This window comes from Chiloscyllium plagiosum, unplaced genomic scaffold, assembly GCF_037043375.1.
Source record: "Chiloscyllium plagiosum isolate Xiang-an unplaced genomic scaffold, Cpla_swu_hap1 HiC_scaffold_9, whole genome shotgun sequence".
Lineage (NCBI taxonomy): Eukaryota > Metazoa > Chordata > Chondrichthyes > Orectolobiformes > Hemiscylliidae > Chiloscyllium > Chiloscyllium plagiosum.
The window spans coordinates 111,908,779-111,921,290 of record NW_028270147.1 but is presented as its reverse complement, the minus strand read 5'-3'; the positions used below and the strand labels follow the sequence as shown (position 1 = coordinate 111,921,290).

Below are 12,512 nucleotides of genomic sequence, written 5' to 3'. Positions count from 1 at the left end.
CTCTCAAGTCACTTTTTATTTTCCTAACCTCCAGCAAGACAAGCCCAATCTATGCAACCTTTCTTCATAAGGCAACCCTCCACTGCAGGGCTGCTAAATCTTCTCTGAACTGCTTTCAACACATTTACATCCTTCCTTAAATAAGGTGACCAATACTATACACAGCACTTCAGATGGGATCCCACCAATGGCCTGTACAACTGAGGCATAACCTCCCTTGTGTTCGAGTCCCTTTGCAATAAATTAAAACATTCTATCAGCTTTCCCAATTTTTTGCTATAACTGCATTTGAGCCTTTTGAAAATCATGCACCAGGACATTCACATCCCCCTCTTTCACAGCTCAGCAATCTCCCACCAATTAGATAATATACTTTTGTATCCTTCTTGCCAAAGTGAAAAAAATTCACTTTTCCCACATTTCAACTAAGTCAGATCTTTGCCCACTCACTTAAACTACTGGTAACTTTTTTGCAACCCCATGTTTGCTTCACAGCCTACTTTTCTCCTTGTGTTGTCAGTAAATTTGGCAACTTATCTTCCATCCCTTCATCCAAGTAATTTTATAAATTGTGAGCAGTTGAGACGCAGCACCGAGCCCTTTGGCACACCACTTGATACATTCTGCCAACCTCAAAAAGACCAACTTATGCCGACTCTCTTCCTGTTTCCCAGCCAATCTCCTATTTATGGTAACATGTTAAACTCTTGTAAGATTAGGTATTACTTTCAGTCATAACCTTTAATGTGGCTTTTTATCAAATTAAAAAGGGACATTCTTAGGTCAGGCAGCATCCGTGAAGCAGGAGAATCGACCTTTTGGACATAAGCCCTTCATCATAAGCCCTCATTCCTGATGAAGGGCTTATGCCTGAAATGTTCATTCTCCTGCTTCTTGGATGCTGCCCGACCTGCTGTGCTTTTCCAGCACCACACACTCGACTCAGGTCTCCAGCATCTGCAGTCCTCACTTTTTCCCTGGAGTGGTACATTGGTAAATAAACTATGTAAAGACCAGATCGTTTCAATTTTCTGTATTTTTGATTATGGATTGAAGTGAGAAAACTGTTTAAAAACTATGGAGTGCTGAAGTTTTGAAAGCAAGTTACCTGACACTTATTCTAAGCTCTGTTTACACAGTTGCTGATTCAAGCAATATTGAAAGGTTTATAGATAAGCTGCTGCCAAGGTCTGTGTACAAGGGAAGATCCGGTTAGCAACAAGATTAGTATGCAGACTAGTACCCATCGATGACAAGGGTCTTCTGCCTGCCAACAGTGAGGTGATTGGCTCTCGGTAAATAAACAGTTGGGTCTGAGAACAAGACAGTGAGAGCCACCAGATCTCCACAAGCTCAGGAGTTGTCTCAGTTGTGTGCAACTTGCCCTCTACTGTAGCTCTTTGGTCACGTAATGGCAAGTTGTACAGAAAAAGTTAGAATCATCAGTGAGCACAGCATTTTATCAACATAATCATGTTTCTTGAGTAAAACTATTCTAGTATTTTTTGGTAAGCTAATCCCAATAAGTACAAGACGAAAAACGTCAATTACTTGCCTTCTTTTAATAATGTTTACATTCTCTGTATCTTTCTAAGCAAATGAAATAGGAGAAGCAACCCTCAAATCTGCTCCACCATTCAATATAATCACGGCTGCTCTGTTTCCAATTCGAACTCCAATTACCTTCAATTCCCATGGCAAACATAAACCACCTCTGTAAAAAAAATTCAATGAACCCACCCCCATTGGCAGAGCAGAGTTCCATCAGTTTCCCTCATGATTGTAATTTCACCAAGTCCACTGCTCCTTTCCACTACCTGATTGACAGTTAGTCCAGGAATGTCTCTTTGAATCCTCTACCATTCCCTTGTTCTCTCCTATTTAATCTCCATTCTCACTTTCTGCAGGACCAGCACCTCATTTTACTTCACAGTGCAGGAAGAGGTCATTCAGCCCATCATGCCTTCACCAGCTTTAGTGTCTGACAAACATCTGCTTTTTTCCTTTATTGCTGCACACCATTACTATCCAAAAAAAACCCAATGCCTTATTGAATGACTTAACTGAACCTTTCTGCTCCACACTTCTATGCAGTGTATTCCATATCCGAACAACTCGCTGTATGAAAAATATATTTTGTTCCTCACACCACTCTTGCTTCATTGGCACAATATGTCAATCTATGTCCTCCCATCGCTGTTTATTTCACAAGCGGAAATAGCTTCATCCCAGCTACTCTGTCCATTTTGCATGCCTGACTCTCTCCTCCCATATTAATTTTTTTCATCCTAATTAACCTTTTAGTTATTACCTGCTATCTTTATATTCTGACCAATCATCTGACCTGCCACTCATCTTTGCACAATAACCTCAAGACTGATATTAACTTCAGATACTAATTTCCCTAATTTCTTTCATTAACAGATTCCTCACAGCAGAGGAGATGGAGTGAGAACATGATCAAGATGTATAAAATTATGAGGGGCGTAAACAGGGTAGACGGGAAAAAAACCTTCTCCCTTGGGAGAAGTGATCAATATCAGGAGGCATGGATTTAAGTTAAAAAGGAATAGGAGAAGTGTTTTTAATCAGGGAGTGGTGTAAGAGTGTTAGAAGCAGAAACCCTTGTGACATTTAATTAGATGTACAACTGAGATATCAAAGTACACAAGGCAATGGACCAGGTGCTGGAAAATTGGATCAAAATAGTCAGGTGGCTGCTTTTGACCAGCGAAGACTTGAGCCAGAATCCTTTCGTGCGCTGTACACCTCTATGACTCTACCATGTGTCCAGCTTTGGAATTTTCCTGTATAATAGAAATAAACTGATTTATTCACGATGAGTGTCTCTCTGGTTGAGCCAGCATCTATTGCCCATCCCTGGATGCCATGGAGAAGATATGGTGAACCACATATTTGAAGCCCTGCAGTCCATTTATTGCAGGTCAACCCACAATGCCATTAGGGAGAGAGTTGCAGGATTTCCAACCAACAATACTGAAGAAGCGTTGATATATTTCTGATCAGGAACAGGATGCAGCTTGGATAGCAACTTGCTGGTGTTGGTGCTCTTATGTATCTGCTGCCTTTGTCCTTCAAGGTGCCAATGGATTTGGAAAGTGCCACCCTGTCAGCCTCAGAGAACTTCTGTAAGTATATTATGTAAATGGTACAGATTGGTGCTGATTGTTGAAGTTGGAGGAAGTGAAGGTTTGTGCATGTGGTGTTAGCCCTGGGCTGTTTTGTCCCAAATATTGTCAAGCATCTTCGGTACGAGTAGACCTGCACTCATCCAGGCAAGTTGAAAGTATTCCATCACACTACTGAATTGTGCAATGTAGATGGTGAACTGCAACATGCGCTAGTAATTCAACCAGATAGCCAAAAACAATCATGGGTCAGCAAACTTTATTTTAACTGGCACTTTATGAACTGTCGCTCTTGATAAACCAACAAAAATTATTCACCTGAAATATCCGAAGGTTACTGCATTTTCGTGGTGTCAGAGTAGTGAGTTGAGGCTGCAAGTGAGAAGGCACTCTGCCATTAAGTTTTATTTAAGGCAAATGTGCATGCTTGTTTCAGTGAGTTATACTATAAATAAAGTAATGTGTATACCCCTGCATTACGTTTCTAATACTTAGCATGTGTTTTTGCATTGACTGTGTCAGTTTGTTGGCTACTGGAATATTTGATCAACCAGCACTCCTGGTCCCATTGGTGCTGGTTAATAAAACATTTACTGTGTCTTCAAAGACAGACATGGCGGGAAAAGCTCAGTAGCAGCATCTGTAGAGAGAAATCAATTAACATTTCGGGTTCAGTGACTCTTCCTCACAACATGGAGAGAAATGAGAGTTGATGTTTCAGTGTTCAGAGGAAGGATCACTGAACCAGAAGTGTTAACGAATTTCTCTCCAAAGATGCTTCTAGACGTTCTGAGCTTTTCCAGCAATTTCTGTTTTTGTTTCAGATTTCCAAAGTTCTTTTGGTTTTTATGCTGTACATTCAACCAAGTTTTTGCTGGTGATCTGATTATCCAGTAGTAACATCAACTAGCTATTATGTCATAACAGTTGGAGTGATGACACCGTAATACCTTCCTTGAAACAATGACCAGAATTCAAAAAATACTTCATTGGCAAAGAGCCATTTTGAGATGTCCCATAACCACAAAAGTCACCATTTAAATGTAAATATTTCTTTCTTTATAACAGACCTTTGGCCATAGGATCAAATGATCTCTAATCTGCCACACAGTATTGATGACTAGACCCAGTAGTCACCACAACAATGATTGAAGGCACGACAACTAACTGGAGTAGTTTGCAAATCAGCACCACTATACCTTGCTTCGACTCTTTATCAGACTCTGATTTAGTAGGGCTGACTTATTAGATGTTTCACTCCACAACTTGTCAGCTCACCTAAAACAAAAGCAAAGCAAAGACAATCAACAACACTGATTTTCAGATTCAGATTAGATTACATTACAAGTTTGCAATCGGAAACTCAAATACTTATTTTGGATTTGGATTTTCAATTTGGTCAAAAACAGAAATATTAAGTCGACATTATTTAATGATAATGAAATACAACATTTTGTATAAACAATTGAAATCTGGTTTGTATACCAACGTTGAGCCTTACAGCACAAACAAATCCTTCACCAGTGTGGGACGTTCTCCAGTCCTGAGAGATAATGTCGCTTCAGTGAGGAATGTGAAAGAATTAAGTAGTAAGATCAAACTAGGAGCATCTGTGTGTGTACACCAGAACCAAAATCAAATAATATCAGTAAGCATCAACAGAAGCCCAAGCCCATGTTCTCCCGGCTTTTATTCCATAACAATTGGAGCCACGACACACGACATCATAATACTCCCTTGGAACGATGACCAGAATTCAAAAAATACCTCATTTGCAGAGAGCCATTTTGAGATGTCCCATAACAACAAAGATCACTGGACCAGAAATGCTAACGGATTTTTCTCCACAGAGGCTGCCAGACCTGCTGAGCCTTTCCAGCAATTTCTTTTTTTTTGTTTCAGATTTCCAGCAGTTCTTTTGTTTTTTTGTGTGGTATATTCAATCAAGGTTTTGCTGGGGATCTGATTATCCAGTACCAACACCAACTGGCTATTAGGTCATAACAATCAGAGCCACGACATCATAATACATCCCTTGTAACAATGACCTGAATTCAAAAAATACTTCATTGGCAGAGAGCCATTTTGAGATGTCCCACAACCACAAAAGTCACCATTTAAATGTAAATATTTCTTTCTTTATAACAGTTCTTTGGCCACAGGATCAAATGATCTCTAATCTGCCACACAGTATTGATGGCTAGACCCAGTAGTCACCACAACAATGATTGAAGGCACTACAACTAACTGGAGTAGTTTGCAAATCAGCACCACTATACCTTGCTTCGTACTTCGACTCTTTATCAGTCTCTGATTTAGTCGGGCTGACTTGTTAGATGTTCTACTCCACAATTTGTCAGCTCACCTAAAACAAAAACAAAGCAAAGATAATCAACAACACAGATTTTCAGATTCAGATTAGATTACATTACAAGCTTGCAATCAGAAACTCAAATGTGGGATGTTCTCCAGTCCTGAGAGGTAATGTAGCTTCAGTGAGGAATGTACTAGTAGTAAGTAGTAGGTTCAAACTAGGAGCATCTGTGTGTGTATACACCAGAACCAAAATCAAATAATGTCAGTAACCATCAACAGAAGTCCAAGTCCTTGTTCCCCTGGCTATTATGCCATAACAATTGGAGCCATGACATCGTAATACCTACCTTGGAACAATGACCAGAATTCAAAAAATACCTCATTCGCAGAGAGCCATTTTGAGATGTCCCATAACAACAAAGATCACTGAACCAGAAATGTTAACTGATTTCTGTCCAAAGATGCTGCCAGACCTGCTCAGCCTTTCTAGCAATTTCTGTTTTTGTTTCAGATTTCCAGCAGCTCTTTTGGTTTTTGTGTTGTATATTCAACCAAGTTTTTGTGAGGAATCTGATTATCCAGATTATCGTGATCATCAAGTCGCTATTATGCCAGAACAATTGGAGCTACGACGTCATAATACCTCCCTTGAACCAATGACCAGAATTCAAAAAGTACTTCATTGGCAGAGAGCCATTTTGAGATGTCCCGTAACCACAACACTCATTATTTAGATGGAAATATTTCTTTCTTTATAACAGTCCTTTGGCCAAATATTTGCCCCTGCAAATATTTGGTTGTTTTTCTGAGACTCTACCATTCAGTAAACAACTGCTAATCTGGCCAAGTCCCATTTCCTGGTCCCTACATTATCTAGTCTCTTTTCCTTCTCACAATGTAAATGTTCCATTTATGTAAATTAATGGTTAATAGTCATTTACTGACGTTAGTAAAATTAAACCATGACTGACATTTTTTTCTTACATGACAGACCTCTTTTCACAACTCTACCAGTTCACTTCACGCTAAATGCATGTTCCCTTTCCACAAGACAAATTATTTATCAGAAATGTGCAATAAATACATTGTGGCATTTCTCATTATGATTGAGACAGAGTCACAGAGAGTCACAGAGAGAAATAGATTGTCACAGAGTGTCACAAAGAGTCCAATAGTCACAGAGATCCACAGCACAGAAATCTTTTCCGAACGTGAAATATTCATAACTGAACAGGGAGTTTGATAAAGCAACTACAGCAGGTGGTAAAAGGTCACAATAGGGATATGTTACTGCAGCTGCAATCTGCAGAGAAAGTCCAACTTATGCTCAGACACAAATGCCCAGTTTGTGTCTGGCAGGTCAATGTCCCTTATATGCCTCCATTACCCACCCTTGGAAAATGGTGGATAAATGAGCTCTTCCAATATTATTGCCTGTTATAGCTAATGCCTTTGATACAGAAACAAAGAATGGTTCGAACAAACATTTATTTGAAAGTGACTGTAAGCTCAGAGGTTGGCTTGTGTCATGGCAGAAATGTTTCTCATCAGGAACTAGAAAGCAGCTGACACACGGTTATATGCTGTGACTACTCTGAAGGTTTAATGAAAGTTCCAGTTTTTAAAAAATAACTGAGGGAGAAAGGTAAATCACTTTGATGACTATTAGTTTGGGACACTTAATGTTGTCGTGAACGTACTGTTCACTGCAAACAATTAAACACGAGCCAGAGCAGCAATGTGCTTTTCAGATAATAATGTAGATTCACAAGGAAGCACAACATTGAAACAATGGAACAATTTACAGAGGAACCTTGATTACCCGAGCGACATGGGCAGAGTGTTTTGTTTGGATAATTGAATGCTGGGTAATACAGTTTAGCCAAGCATCGGGATCTTACAATCTACTTCGGATGATCCGAAATTCAGATAATCGAATGCCAGATAATCAAGGCTCCTCTGCATGTAGATTAATCAAATATCCTATAAATCAAAGAAGTTTAATTTTTAAACAATAAAGTCTGAAAATCTGCTTGATCTTTTGCTGTTCTCTATCAATTGAGGTCTTCAGGGCAATGAATAAAATTTATTGACATGGGAATGTGTGGAAGGGATGAAAATTCAGGAAATTAGCTGGTTCGGAATTGATTTAGACAAATAAAGAGGATCAGAATGGGAGAAATATCATATAATGTGCAGACTACACCGAAAGGATATTTCATCACAACTCTGCCACTTATTTTAAGAGCAAGAAAGGGCCGTCACTGACCAGACAGCAGTTGTGTAGCCTGAGACAGTAGATTGTGGGTTCAAATCCCACCAGAGATTTGAGCAGATCTCTCAGGCAGACATTTCACTCCAGGTAGTTCTTCCATAACACAATGGTTGCTTTGCTGTCCAACCCCCATGATATCGGAAAATCACATTTTAGAAACAGCATTTAAAGTCTTCGCGATGTAATCGGGTTACAGCCAACACACGTTTTCAGAGTTCGTTCCTTAGAAACAGTGTCCCCAATTTGTCAATCATGTTATAGCAAATTTGTGTTAATGAAATGCATGTTATAGCAGAATGACCTGTCCAGTACTGAGGGAGTACTGCACTATGTTGCAGATGGTGTCCTTCAGAGGAGACGGATGCAGAAGACCTCAGCATTCTGGCCAATATTTATTTTCAACAGATTATCCTATTCAACAATTTGCTGTTTTGATGAACCGAACATGCTCAAATTGTATTTTGCATTTGCTATTTCATAAACTACAAAGTGTTCACTGGCTGTAAGCCACATAAAGAATGTTCCATGATTGTAAACGGTGCCATTTAAAACAAGTTTTCTTTTCTTTTCTGAAGTTGCACAGATCAATACTAGACAACAGACACAGGCCCTGTTATACGGTTGCACACAACACTGTGACATTGTTGCACACCACGAGCTGAAGTGTTCTGGAAGTGATCAATCTCCAAGCTGGAGGGAATGGCTTCAACTTAGGCAGAAAAGGGAAGAAAATCCATCCAGTGATTCCCCTTTGCCAATTGCACTCATGTGAGATCGATCAGCCCTGTGATTCCTTCTCTAATTTGCCCGGCAACACATGATAAAGGCTCAGAAATAAAAAGTGATTACTTGGCCAAATTCTCACTCAGAATAGGGAGAACAGGGAAGAAAATTGAGAAAATAAATTTCCATTCCAAGAAAAAGAAATTGAGGTCAGGGTCAACACCTTACAGGAATAATCATCTTTCTACATTAAAAAGGTTATGACGGCACATTTCATTTTCTCGACACTTCTGGGTTCAGATACAGTCTGACATTTTCAAACACTAACCCTGCCAACTTGAAAACTTCAAAGATACTTCTGACACTACAAATGAGTCAGCACCTTAGGCACATCACCTCCACCTCTCTGACTTGCTCCTTCATCACTGGTAGCTCTATTTAATCCCAAATCACCTACCACCATTACAAGGGCAACTGCTGTTCAAAAAGGTGGCCCATCTTATCGGGATGACTGGCTGTTAAGTGAAACCTCGCCAAAACTGCACATGTCTGAGAACTCTAAATACTGCAACAGAATGAGGAAACCAGTAGACTGCTGAGACTGAAATTTACATCAGTTGACAGGAAGAAACTGAAGAAAACCAGAGGCGAAACACCATTAGTACACTACAACCAAAAGATACTCCTCTCCAAACATTGCTGAAATTCTACAGAGTTAAAAAACATACAACACCAGGTTATAGTCCAACAGGTTTATTTGGAAGTACTAGCTTTCAGAGTGCTGCTCCTTCATCAGGTAGCTGTGGACCAGGATCATAAGATCCTGTGTCTTATGATTGTGCTTGACAACCACTTGATGAAGGAGAAGCACTCAAGTAAGCCACCTAGTTCTTCCATAAACTGCTGGGGAAGGTAAATAATAAAACCAAACACACAATGTGATAACAATCAAGGAACCAGAAATAACAGCAATTTCTCCAGCCCAGACGACTCTGCAAAGTTCTCCTTCCTCATATTCAGGGATTGTGTCTAATTGCCCCACAGAACACTCAAGTTTCAGCCTGACATAGTCACACCCAATTTATAGCCAACGTTGCACACTCCTCCTTAGCAGGACAGACTCAGCAGAGGTAGCGGCAGTATCATACAATTGGGAGTGAGTTGCTCTGGGATACTTCAATATTGACTTCAGATTCCATAAAGTCTGAGGGCATCAGGTCAACCATGGACAACCTCCTGCTGATTACCATCACCCCCTAACTGGTGAATCAGTATTCCATGTTGAACACCACTTTGAGGAAGTAGTGAGGGTGGCAAGGGCTCAGAATGTACTCTAAGTACATGACTTCAATTTTCATCACCAAACATACATTCATAGCAGCACTAATGGCCAGGTTGGTGAAATCCTAAAGGGTAAATTTGGTAGACTTGGTCTGCAGCAGTTAGTAACAAAACCAATGGGGAAAATAACCAACTTAACTCCATCCTTCTCTGATACTTATGAAGGGATAAGAGGACACAGCAATAGCAATAAGGCTTGAAAACATATTAACTATACGATTGATGGTTTGTGCTCCAGAACGAGTCATGTCCCTTGGCAGTCTGTTTAAATGCAGCAACAACACTGACAACTACTAACAATGTGTAAATTTACCCAGGTAAATCCTGCCCTCAAAATGGAGGAATGTCCAAACTATTCAAACGTTGCTCCATCTGTCTATGCTTAATCTTCAGCAAAATGGTTGATCGTCATTATCAATGCAATGAAGAAATACATTCCCCAATAAAATGCTGACTGATGCCCAGTTTGGCTTCTGTCAGGGCCATTCAGCTCCAATCCTCATTACATCCAATAATTGGGCCGACATTCAGGGAGCTTTTGGCGAAGTATGGTATCAAGAAGTGTGAGAAAAATTGAAGCCAATGGAACCAGGAAATAGTTGTGCCTATTGCAGGTTCAAACACCTCATTGTCCAAGGGCATTGTCCAAGATCCAATCATCTTCAGAGTCCTTTTCTCCATAAGGTCAGAAATTGGGATGATTCATGACTGCACACTGTTGAATCCCATTCATAATTCCTCAGCTGTATTCCGAGTCACTATCAGTAAAACCTGAACAGCAGTTAAGAGGTCTTGGGCTGATAGGTTGGAAATAACATTGGTGACAAACAGTGCCAGACAATGACCAAAACATAGGATCCAGTCATCTTTCCTCATCATTCACGACATTACCATCATTGAATCCCACTAACAGTATCCTGGAGGATGTCACCATTTACCAGAAATGGAACTGGATTAGCCAAATAAGCAAGGTTTACAGGATAACATCAGAGGCTGGAAACTCTGTGCGAAGTAATTTACCTCCTGACTCGGCAAAGTCTGATGCAAAAAGTCCAAGTCAGGATGCTTGAGAAGGGATTAACTCTGCTTTCTCTTCATAGATGCTGCCAGACCTGCTAGAGTTTAAGAAATTTCTGTTTTGTTTACACATCAGGATGTCTGGATGAATGCAGCTTGGGGAAGAAGGCACTGAGTACAGTAAATCCCTCTGCCACACTGACAACTCAATGCTCTTCCAATTACATAGCCCTTCTTTGAGGTTTTCCCCTGTTTGGTTGAAAACTGATAAAAATAGTTTTTCTATTAATACTTTCCTCTCACTGAGAAAGCTTCAGTCCAACCCACATCCTACAATCTGCTCTGAAAACTCTGCTCACATTTTGATAATGTGCAACACAGTTGCTGAAAACTTCCACAACAAAAGTAAAACACACAATATTCTTAAAAAATGAATTCACTATTTTCCATGTTGACAGATCCATTAAAATTCCAGATACAAATTCAGATTATTGCCAAGAAGTCCAGTCCTTCCTTGGACCAAAATATATTGTCTACTACATTTTGTTGAAACAAATGTAATTTTTTTTGAGATGTATTGCCTGCAGAAAAACAGGAATTATTACAAAAAACATTTCAAGAAGTTGAAATCAAGGACAATACAGCCAGGGTGAATGGCACCCAATATACAGCCTTTAATATTCCTCAGTCACTGTTGCACAATGCCAGCAGTTCAGCAACCTATCAACACTATCCAAACTCCTGACCTCCACCGAAGAAAGTTGAAACTTTATTACTGGAACAGCACAGCAGGTCAGGCAGCATCCAGGGAACAGGAGATTCAACGTTTCGGGCACAGGCCCTTCTTCAGGAATCTTGAAGAAGGGCCTGTGCCCGAAACGTCGAATCTCCTGTTCCCTGGATGCTGCCTGACCTGCTGTGCTGTTCCAGCAATAAAGTTTCAACTTTGATCTCCAGCATCTGCAGACCTCACTTTCTCCTCCACCGAAGAAAGCAAAGATAACAAGTACATTGGAGCTCCCCTCCAAACCATGTACCACCGAAACTTGGAATTATAAAGACATTCCTTCACTGTCACTGGGTCAAACATCTGCAAAGATCACCCTTACTGCAATTAAAAACTCATCACATTATGAAACACGATCAATGAAGAGTAATAAATGCTGCTATGCTTGCGATAATTGTGTCATGAATGACCAAAAGACCATAAGACATAGAATAAACAGACCATTCAGCCCAAGTCCACTCCACTTTTCAATAAACTTCTGGTTTATCTGATAATCCGCAACTCCACTTTCCTGCCTGTTCACATAACCTTCTATTACCTTACTGAACAAAAGTTCATTTCTGCTTTGAATATGTTTAGCTTCCCAGCCCTGACAATCTTGTGGTAAAGAATTCCACAGATTCACTACCCTGAGAAGAAATTCCTCCTAACTGGGATTTTGTACACAACATTGGTTTGCTCATGCTGGGTATTGGGTCCTTCGTTCTGGTGAGTTGTTGTCTGAGAGTGGCTGTTGGTTTGTGTGCTGTTATGAGTCCTAGTGGTTGCAGTAGTCTGGCTGTCAGTTCAGAAATGCTCTTGATGTATGGTAGTGTGGCTAGTCCTTTGGGTTGCGGCATGTCCTCGTTCCGTTGTCTTTCCCTTAGGCATCTGTTGATGAAATTGCACAGGTATCTGTTTTTGG

The 12,512-nt window shown here is 40.2% G+C and overlaps 1 pseudogene; it reads right to left on the bottom strand.

The window, feature by feature from the left end:
- Positions 1-12,512, bottom strand: part of LOC148149255 (centrosome-associated protein 350-like) — a 1,171,865-nt pseudogene that overhangs the window by 1,140,922 nt on the left and 18,431 nt on the right.